Source organism: Euprymna scolopes, chromosome 21, assembly GCF_053919585.1.
Source record: "Euprymna scolopes isolate OS-2025 chromosome 21, ASM5391958v1, whole genome shotgun sequence".
Lineage (NCBI taxonomy): Eukaryota > Metazoa > Mollusca > Cephalopoda > Sepiida > Sepiolidae > Euprymna > Euprymna scolopes.
In genome coordinates, this window is record NC_136502.1 from 55,997,313 (window position 1) to 56,009,055 (window position 11,743).

An 11,743-nucleotide genomic window follows, 5' to 3' on the forward strand; every position below is an offset into this window, starting at 1 on the left:
CCGAATTCCATTTGGATATTCTGACTGAAGATACTTATGTTTATTAGCGCCTCTAATTTTATTTCTTGCGAAGAGTTTTAGGCCATACATGTACACCAGGGATAGAAAACTTATAGATATGTATCTTTAATGTTCTTGGTTCCATGTAACGCTTCTTCATGTTTTGCCTCTGCAGCAGTTCGTCTGGTTCGCGCATGTGGCTCATATGTATCAGTCACCACATTCAAGGGGTTTCCTTAATATTTCAGCTGTTTTCATTATTGTTATTCGCTGTATCTTTCCAGTCATCTCTCTGGTACCAATTTCTCCCATTCTTTTTCATAGTTTTTTTCGGAATTGTTCCTAGTGCTCCTACTAATATAGGTACCATCATGATTTTCTTATCATCTATATTCCTTTCAGTTTTTTGGCTAGCTCTGCATATTTGTTCCGTTTCTCCTTTTCTTTGATATTTGCCCTGTGGTCAGCTGGAACAGCAAAGTCTACGATTTGGCAGGACTTTTCGTTCTTGTTAATTATTACGACATCCGGTTTTCTTGCTTGGATGGATTTATCAGTTTGTATGTCCATGTCTCATAGGATTTTGTGATTCTCGTTTTCAGTTATGTTCCTGGCTTATGTTTGTACCCTTTGTCTTCGCGGCCGAGATGCAGTTGTTTGCACAATTCCCAGTGTACTGCTCTTCCCACTTGGTCGTGCCTGTTCTTCTATTCCTTTTGGACTAGTTTGCTACATTCACTTACTATATGGTTTATCGTTTAGTCTCTTTGTCCACAGAGTTTGCATTTGCCGTTTTCTTGTGTTTTGGCGATCTTTGCTTTGATGTGGTTGATTCTTATCGAGTTATCTTGTGCTACCGTTATTAGGGATTCAGTTTCTCCGTTTGCGTGTCCTTTTCTCATCCATGTCCATGTCATTTTTTGTCATCCTTACGAATCTTCTATGTAGTTGTTTCTTTTCCCATTTTTCTTTTCTCGTCTTATCCTTTGTCTCTCTGTTTTCTGTTTTGTTGAGTTTTTTTTTCAATGTCTCTCGCTGCCATAATTATCCTTTCAGTGTTTTGCATTATGTATTTTTCTAGTTCTTGTTTGGTGTCATTCACACAGTCTTCTAAACATACCAGTCTCCTCCCACCGTCGTTCCTTTTCACGTAGAGTCGGTCAACATCGTCCTTCGGGTGTAGTGCGTTGTACATGGTCATGAGTTTCCTAGTCTTCTGATCGACCTGTCTCAGTTCTTCTTTTGTCCACCCTATGAACGGTCGAGAGTATCTTACTAATGATACTGCCCATGTATTTATACCTTTTATTAGGTTTCTGTTATATAATTTCGTTTCCAGGAGTTTTCTTGTTCTCCTGAGGTATCCCTTTCCAATTCTTTCTTTCATTTCTGTTGCTTTGATATTGCCTGCTTCCAGAACTCCCAGATATTTATAGATGTCTTGCTCCCCTAGTGCCCTAATCTCCATTTGGCTAAGTAGTTTCATGCCTTCTGTCATCTCCAGTTTTCCCTTTTTTTTTACTAGTAGTGCACATTATTATTATTATTATTATTATTATTATTATTATTATTATTATTATCATTATTATTATTATTATTTACTCACTAGGAGTATTTACACAAGCTATTGTCAAATATTGTTCTTTGAGAACAACTAGTTGTGTTCCCTGGAGTATGCGTGACAAGTCTCCTCAGATTTCCAGTACTCTCTAACTATTTCAACAACCATTGAAAATTAATTTGCGTTATCGCAACAGTCGCTTACGATTGATTTCTTATTGACAGCGATCATTTGTCCTCACTGGAATTTGGGTGGCAAAAAGCCTCCCCAAAGTCCCAGTCTTCTTTGCACATCTCCAGTGGAGGTCTGACCAGTGCTTTCTCTCCTCGGTCTTCCCCTCCTCCTTGACCCTTATTATTTGGTGTGGTGCCTGTTTATGGTGACACTCACAGGAAAAAAGGTGGGCGTGATTTCTTCATTTGTACAGTTACAATTTTCATGCAATGTTACTTTGTGTTTTGCACCTGTAGCCGTTTCTGTGTCCAGTTTGTGTGTAGTTTATGTGTGGTGTTAGTCTCCATATTCAAGGGTTTTCCTTAATATTTCTGCAGTTTTCATTATTGAAATTCGTCATATATTCTCGGTCATCCCTCTGATTCCAATCTCTCCCATTCTTTTTTTCCAAGTTTTTTATATTGTTCTTAGCGCTCCTACTATTAGTGGTGCTATTTTTTTTACTTTATTCATTCTCCAGATCCCTTTGAGCTCTCTGGCCATTTCTGTGTATTTGCTCCGCTTCTCATTCTCCTTGATTTTCACTCAGTGGTCTGCTGGCACTGCAAAATCTACAATCTGGCAGGCCTTTTTCTTCTTGTTAATTATTATGACATCCGGTCTTCTTGCTTGGATGGGTTTATACGTTTGTATATTCATGTCTCATAGGATCTTGTGATTTTCATTTTCCATTACTGCTGCCAGTTTGTGTTTGTACCATTTGTCTGTGTGTTCATTTGTTTGCATAATTGCCAGTGCACTGCCTCCCCCACTTGATGTGTCTATTTTTATATTCTTTTTGGGCTAGTTAGCTGTATTCACTTATGTGGTTTATTGTTTCGTCTCTCTATCCGCAGAGTCTGCATTTTCTGTTTTCTTGTGTCTTGTCGATCCTAGCTTTGTGGTTCTAATTGCATTATCTTGTGCAGCTGTTATTAGAGATTCAGCTTCTCTGTTAAGGTTTCCGTCTTGTAGCCATCTCCAAGTGTTTTCATTTGTCTCTTGTTTTATAATACTTATGAATCGTCCATATAGCTGTTTCTCTTCCCATTTTTTCCTCGTCTTATTCCTCGTCTCTTTTTCTATCTTTTTTTTTTTTTGCTTCTTCCGGGTTTCTGGCTGCAGTAATTATTCTTTCAGTGTTCTGCATTATGTATTTTGCTAATTCTTTTTTCGTGTCATTTACAGAGTCTTCTATAGAGACTAGTTCCTCCGTCTTTCCTTTTCACTCATAGTCGGTCAGTATCCTCTATTCGGGTGTAGAGCATTGTGCATCGTCATTAGTTTCCTGGACTTCTGGTCAAGAATCCTTAGTTTCTCTCCAGTTTGTAAAAGGTCCAGAGTATCTTATTAATGACACTGCCCATGTACATATTCCTTTAATTAGGTTCCGACTATTTTGTTTGGTTTCTAGGAGTTTTCTTGTTCTTCTGGGATATTCCTTTCCAATTTTCTCTTTCATTCCCGTTGCTTTGATGGCGTCTGCTTCCAGGCCCCAGGTATTTGTAGCTATCATGTTCGCCTAGTGCCCTCATTTCTGTTTGATTGGACAGTACTGTACCTTCTGATGCTTCTAGTTTTCCCCTCACCATGGTGAACAGTGTGCACGTTTCCATGCCAAATTCCATTTGAATATCCGGGCTAAAAATTCTGATCATGTTTATTAGTGTCTCTAGTTCTGTTTTTGTTTTTGCAAACAGTTTCAGGTCATCCATGTACATTAGGTGGTTTATCCTTTCTTCCGTATTAGTGAGATTATATCCGGCTTGGATTTTTCTCGGGATGTTGTTCAGGGACGTCATGGCTTTAATGAACGGTAATGGTGATAAGAAATAATCTTGGGAGATTCCTCTTTGTATTTTGATTTCAATTATGCATTGTCTATCAGCTGTATTATTAATATTATTATTATTATTATTATTATTATTATTATTAATTATTATTATTATTATTATTTATTTATTTTTATTTTTATTATTATTATTTTTTTAATTATTATTATTATTATTGTTATTACTATTTTTTTAATTATTATTATCATCATCATTATTATTATAATAATTATTATTATTATCATTATCATCATTATTATTATTATGATTATTATTATTATTATTATTATCGTCATCATCATCATCATCATCATCATCATCATCATCATCATCATCACTATCATTATTATTATTATTATTATTATTATTATTATATGGAAATAGGGGGAGTGAGAATTGCCAGAGAGAGTCCCAAGACATGAAGGGAGTTGGAAATGCTGTGTAAGAAGCGAAAGTACCAAATCTGGTGGATATATCCGAAAAGTGAAGGAAGAATGGGAATTGAGAAGAGGAGGAGCTAGAAGTGGCACGAGTTTGGTATCCCAGTTAAAACAAATTAAACCTACTTTCAGTGATTGCAAGAGAAGAGATTGAAGATTGAATGGATGGTTAGGAATGAAATGAATAACGAAAGTAAAATTGATGAAACTAGCTCTGATGAAAGAACTGAGAGAGTGGAAGTGCAGAAAGGAAATGTAAGCGATGATGGGAGGCGGATAACTGAGGAGGTATGGAATCCTATGATTAGGGGAAGTAATGAAAAAGAGTTTGAAGGATCTAAGGCAGATGAGATCATTGACTCTGAGACAATGGAGCCAGTGAAAGGAGCAGATGTATGAAGAAGTGGTGATGAAGTTCGAACTTTGACTTCTGTAGAAAAAGAAGTACTTCAGAAGTTAAGAGAGGTTCTTCTTAGAGACGATATCATAGAGATTCCAAGTATGAAGACTAGTGGTAGGCGGAAGGTGAAAAACGAGGTAAAAATAATTCAAGGAGTAATTCACAACATCATAAGAAAGAACATATCGATTATGGAACTTAACAGGCTTCTGTATGCAGCGTCATACGTCATTGCAAATCGTCTAGGCTTATTACAGAAGAAAAAAGGAGAAATGAAGGATAAAAGGCCACACTGGCAGAGGCAGCTTAGAGAAAGTATTAAACGGTGGCGGAAAGACATTTGTAGAATCGAAGAAATATGAAAAGGAGTTAAACTAGGGCAGAAAGCCAAGGACGAGCTTGAAAGGAGGTATAGATTTTTTTTTTTTTTTTTTTTACATTTTCACCCCAAACAAGGCACATTGCCACTTTGGTGTAGGGGGCTAATATCAGGGGCAGCAACTACTGGGGCACTATGTTGGGATTTGGGCAGCAGGATGTCGGTTCACGTTGCACTTGAACTTCTGCATGTCAGTACAGTTATGGAAGCAGGAACTTGGAATGGAATTCCAGAGTCTAGCGGTTCTGGAGAAGAAACTACTGGAGTAGAAAGATCTTTTACATCTAGGGATCTCTACTGTGTGGGGGTGGAATTTAGCTGGAAAAGGAACAATGAACGTTCTAACAATGTTGAAAGAGAAGGTCCACACTGGTGGTATGAAAATTAGGAACTTTGTTGGAAAAAGTGTTGCATTTCGGCAGAACAACCTTTTCCGGAACAATCAGTCTCAGCTGTATAAAGAATTAAATGGTAGTAAACAGGCGGGAAATAACAACACTTCAAATGCAAAAGATGCAAGGAAGTTCTGGAGTGGGATTTGGTCTGTTGAAGGGCGATATAATGAGAAGGCTAGCTGGTTGGAGAGGTCAGAGAAAGGCTATCAGAAATGCAGCAGATTATTATTATTATTATTATTATTATGATTATTATTATTATTATGATGATGATGATGATGATGATGCTACTGCTGCTGCTGCTGCTGCTGCTGCTGCTGCTGATGATGATGATGATGATGATGATGATTCACTAGGAGTTCTCACACAGGCCATCATCAAAGATTTTCCTTTGAGAACAAACTGTGGTGTACCATGGAGAGACACCAAGTCTCCGCAGAATTCCGGTACTCTCCACCTCTTTTGATAAGGGTTGCAAATGAATTTTTGCTATCGTAACAGCCGTTTACAATTGATTTCATGTTGGAAGCCACCATTGGTCTTTACTGTAATTTGGGTGGCAATAAGCCTTTTAAGATCCCTGTCCTTTACTGCACTCATCCAGTGGAGGTCTGCTTAGTGCTTCCCTCCTCGGTTTTTCCATTCTCCTTGAAACTTCGACTATTTGGTGCTGTGCCAGTCGTGCTGACGCCAGTTTTATTTTTTGGGAGAGGGAAGGAGATAGGCAATGTACAATTTTGGTGTTCCAGTTCTAATCGTTGCGTCTTTTTGTTTCACGCCTGTTGTAGTTTCTACATAGCCCGGTTAGTATTTGTCACTCATTTGGATTAGTTTCTGCGCTGGAGTGTTTTCCTTAAGATTTCAACTGTTTTCGGCATCACCGTTTGTTGCATAATCTCAACATCCGATATCGATTTCGATACCTACTTTACTGATTCCTGATCCCAGTTAATCGTCCCAACGCTAATAAATATACATTTAACATGTATTAGCTTTTCTTGGAGTAACAAACACTTTAAAACAATATTTTCAGCGTCTGAAAGTTTTTGATACGGTTATTCGATTTGTAGTATTGAATTTACATTGCAATACCAGATGCTGTAAACAGAGTAAATATGAATACGCCTTAAGTGAAGTAATAAAATAAATGATTTTTAAAAAATTATTTTAATCATACCTATTTCAGTATTATTGTGCATGTACAGGGTGGAATGATAAGATTGTCATCATAGAAAAGACGACATGATTCCGTTTCCGTTTATTAAAAACCTGTTTTCTTTTTATGGTTGCAGATCATACGAGCCTTCTATTATCTCTGAAAGTGAAACAATGTTCAAAGAGAGAGATCGAAGATGCGCCGCTGTACAACTCATGCTCTCTATCGATCGAAGTTATGACAAAAGGACCATTGCCAGCACCCTCAAAATACAAATCCAGATGGTTCAACGCTTGAGGGCACAGTTCAACGAAATTTTCGGTTACGGTTATGGTCTTTGATGTGGTTTCAAGTGAGGGCTACATCATGCCACCTCACATCTTCAAAGTCGGCTTGAAAGTCAACAGCAAAGTGTACCTGGATGTGTTGAAGAGTATGGTGATCCCTTGCTGCAATCAGGTGGCCGCTGACAGCCTGTGGGTGTGGCAGCAGGACTCGGTGTCGGCGCACAAGTCCTGAGAGACCCTGGATTTGCTTTAGAAGGAGTGCTACGACTTTGTCCTCTTCTCTCACTGACCTCCTTCTTCCCCAACCTGAACCTGCTGGACTACTTCGTTTGGTCATACGCCGAGGACATCACCAACATGACCTCTCACAACACCAAAGCCAGCCTGATCGCCGCCATCCGCTGAGTAACCGCTAAGCTCCCGCCGGCGCTTGTGGAACAGGTATGTCCTGAGTTCCAGACACGTATCAAGCCGATGATTGAGGCTGAAGTCGACTACATTGAATAGATAGAAGAATCGAGACGATATCTACCTGTTAAAGCGTAATGAGTAAGTTGCTAGTACATATCTGATCATTTGAGTTTGTAGGGCAGCATTAACACGTATGTAGGATATCGGGTTATGATGTCAGCGAGTATGCACTCAAATGTCACCTCGGTGTGTTGAGATAAGTATGCAGTCTATTGCAAATCTCAAATTAAAACGCACAAGTAGTGATAACTTAAGATCGACTATAAACTTATCGATAAAATTCGTGAGAAAGAAAGTCAGTAATATGAATTAAGCAATAAATAAAAAAATAAAAAATCTATAGGTTATTATGATATGCACGAAAACAATTGGATTGTTACAAGCCCGGAAATGAAAACGCGTTTTGTCTTTAAAGGATGGGAATGTCTTTCACTGCTTCAGCGGTATTATTATTATTATTATTATTATTATTATTATTATTATTATTATTATTATTATTACTATATTTATGTGTACTAGCATAGCCTGTGGAAATTCCATAATAGTTGAAAAAATTTTAAACACATTATAAATAAAATGAATAAAAAAAACACAAATAACAACCAATTTAAAACATTTTTTTTTGCAAATTGTATTGTATTTTTAAAGCTAAAAAGAATTGATAGAAAAATTAGATTTTATCAATGAAATTTCAACACACAACACATTGTTTTGCTTTGTTTTTCTGAAAAATTTTTTTAATATAAATTATAAAGGAACAGATGTAAATTCACTTGCAATTTTTTTTATTAAAAAAAAAACTATGACATAAATAGTCTTCTCTCAATATGACTTTCTTTAATTATAAAATAAAATAGCCAATTCGAAACCGTAAAGAGACAGCAATTGGAGGGAGGGGGGAGAAGAAATAGTTTTAATGATTTTTTTTAGTGATAAAGAGCGATTATAAAGTGAGGTAATTCGTTTTTGCTTAAAGTATGTTTGCGATAATGATGATTTTTGTGACACTGGACGTACGGACAAGTAAATTAATATTTAGATATTTGTTGTTGATACAACGCTCTCTAACAGACAAGGGCGAAGAACAGATGTACGCAAATCTAAGGCAATGGCAGAATCATTAAAAAATGACTTCCAGACCGTAGTGGAATGTGACCGTAAATGGATGGTAACATTTAATGCTAGTAAGACTAAGCTGTTCTCCTTTAACAATTACAAGAAGCTTTCCCAACCAGCGATATCCATGACAAATAACACCTTAACTGACGATTCTTGTTTCAAACTCACGGCTTAACATCTGCAGGAATATGAATCGGGACAATTGCATTAAGGATATTGCAAAGGCTGCTGCAAAGAATGTGGGTTCGCTCTATCGTGCTAGAAGACTACTCTCACCTGAGAGTATCCTTACACCTACAAGGTAAATATTCGCCCATGCATGGAGTTTTGTTGACACTTCTGGTCTGGTGCATCTGCCGCTAGTATCTCCCTCTTGGATAAGGACCCAAAAGAGTATCGAATCTAATCGATCCTGCTTTGTCAAGTAAGTTCGAACCCCTGTCCCACCGCCGCAATGTTGCATCCCTGTGCCTGTTTTACAAGTATTTTAATGGAATGTGTTCTGATGAACTCATTGCACGTGTGTCTCCTCGACGTACATATCCCTGACAAACTCGCTTAGCGACAGAATCCCACCCCTTCACTGTTGAAATCCTTAAATGCTAGAGAGTTTTCTACTCAAATAGTTTCTCCTCTCGAACAGCTAGACTTTGGAATTTCCTTCATGCTCTTTGCTTTCCTGATTGTACTGATATGCAGAAATTTTAATGCAGGCACCGCCAAAAATGGCCGCAAAATCAAGTTGTTGTTGTTTTTTAAAACTAAATTACATTTATTAAAATCCATTATTTCTGAGTAACTTTTTTTTTTCCAGAAAGATAAAACCCTGAATTTTATCATATAGAAAACAGAATAGTGTAAAACTTTTTCTACTATTTTTAATTCAATTTTAAATGTTAAATTTTCCCCAAAAGTTAACAATTGACATTTTTTGTCTTGCACAAAAAACGTATTTAAATATTTAAAAAAAAGGGTTTTTGAAATAATTAATTTATTTATTTATTGTCTAACTAAGATTTAGGATGATTTTCTAAGAGAATATGCAAAAATATTATAATATAAGTACCGGAATTTCAAATAATTCCACTTATTCATATAGGTAACCAGATATTTCGCATCTACGTAGAGTTCAGATCGACTCTGTTTACGTTTTCGTTTTGATAATAAGAAAACTATGGAAGACCAAACAGGCCAAAAAAACTTATTTTTCAGTGACGAAAATTTCAATGTATTATTAAGCTGAGGCTGGCCAGTACCAGATGGGTGACCATTTGTATGAGTTTGGTTTTTAATGTGTATGTGTGTGGGGGCTAGGCTCCCCAAAATGGGGGGGGGCAATTTAAAGCAGAATAAAAAAAAATTATTTCAGCGCGTTTGGTCCACCGTAGTCGAAAGGCGGCAAACGTTTTCAAACGGGATCGAAAAAAATGATGCTATTTTTAACACAAAGGGCACAATATTTATCGAATGTTTTTTTTTTTGTATCGATTATTCAAAGCATGCCCTGTTTAATAATGGTCATGCATTATTCGGCTCGCTAAAAAAAAATTGTTAATTTATTTATTAAAAATTTTAAAATGGCTTTTTTCGTATAAATATTAAAAAAATTTTTTTTTTGTTTTGCTTAACTTAAATTAATTATTTTACTTAACATATTCACCGAATTTCACACTTCAAAACTCAAAAGCGGGATAATTAAACACAATCGAAGTTCTGATATTCAGACGTCAAAATAAGGTATGCAAACAATTTTTTTTTTTTTTTTTTAATCTATAATTCTGTCCGTTACAACAACACAATATGTTTTGTTCAGCTTCAGATGATTATTTTAAGCATATTTGTTCCCACTTCAAAACAAGGGGGGGTTTTGTAAGCAAAAAAATATATATATATAAATATCGTTTATGAAAAATAAGTACACTGTTATAAAGTTCATTCTTCTCCTAACAATCGCTGAAAATTTCGTATTGATCGGATAATTACCTGATTTTTGGTAGATTTTTAAAAAGACGGTCCGTCAAAAAGTACTGACCTGCCCCCCCAGTTTTGGCGGTGCCTAATCATTTAATGTAACGTAAACCAACATCTTGTTAACCTTCTCTAGGCATCGGCCCAAGTAGTAGCCCCCTGCGTCCAAGTGGTGATATTTCTTGTTTGAGGTGAACATGAGTAAAAAAAAAAATTAATCAAAATTACTAGCTGTACTAGTATTATTATTACTAGTATTATTATTATTATCTATATATTAATTTGCTTGTACGTACGGTGTCACGTCATCATCATCGCAAACATTAATTAATGAAACGCATCATCATCATCGCAAACATTAATTAATGTGAATTATCTCCCTTTATTGTTCAATCTTTATCAGTTAAAAATCAGTAATCCCTTTTATTTCCCAAAAGTTCCCGAAAAAAAAAAAAATAATAATAACTGTCTATTTATGGTTCCGGATTATTTTAAAGGCAATTATGCATAGAAGGTATCGTTTCACAGTTTAAATAGTATTTTACTTACATTTTTAACGATGCCTTCTGTTTATTATTGTAGGAAGGCTTATTCTATTTTATTCAGTAATAAATATATTTTTTTTACATTTAACGCTACGAGTACGTTTTTTTATTTTTTACTGTGCCACTTTATGTTTTTTTTATTTACTTTTTATTTACACAACAAAAAATTCAAGAATGACTTTATTAAATAAAAAAAAAGTCACATTTCGCAAATACACAGAGTCAAAACATATTTTACGTCTTGTTCTGTTTTGTTTTTGTTTTACGGCATATCAATCCTTTTTCGTGTTATTTAATGCCGAATTGAGTAATTTTGTAACATTTATACAGCTTCACGTTGTTTACATAGTTATTACTTATGTTTAGTTCATTTTATTTAGCTTCTTTTACAGGCATTCATCTTCTAATGCCCACCGGCACAACACTTTTTTTTTTAATATGAAATAAAACAGTGTTTCATTACTTACGATTTAATTTATTTAAAGAAATATTTATTTCCTATTTAAAGATTTTCAGTATCTTATATTTAACTGAAGAATTTTTCCATTATTTTTATTACATTGTTAAGTGAAGTTTCAGAATAGTTAACCCCCCTCCCCATATTAAGAATGGCTTTCAGCATGATTCTTACAATAGCGGTATCAAAGTTTTTTTTGGTAAATATCCAGATACGCTACTACAGAACACCGACCACTCTAATTTGTTTTTTTTATACGTAATTGAGGTCGCTGACAACGAATCTGATAGTCAAACTTGGGGCAAATTTACCGTTTGCATGGTATTAACCCCCGAACCCACGAATAACTTTCCACCATTTTGCAGTTTCCGTTTACGCTACGCGCGTGCGCTGCAGCATGAACGACGGCTTGCTTCACCTAGCAAACTGCCTTCTCACATGGCGTACCAATCAAAAAATTACAGACTGACATTTTTTTAATGACTTACAGTTAAAGAAAAGTACAACAAATTGGGGGACT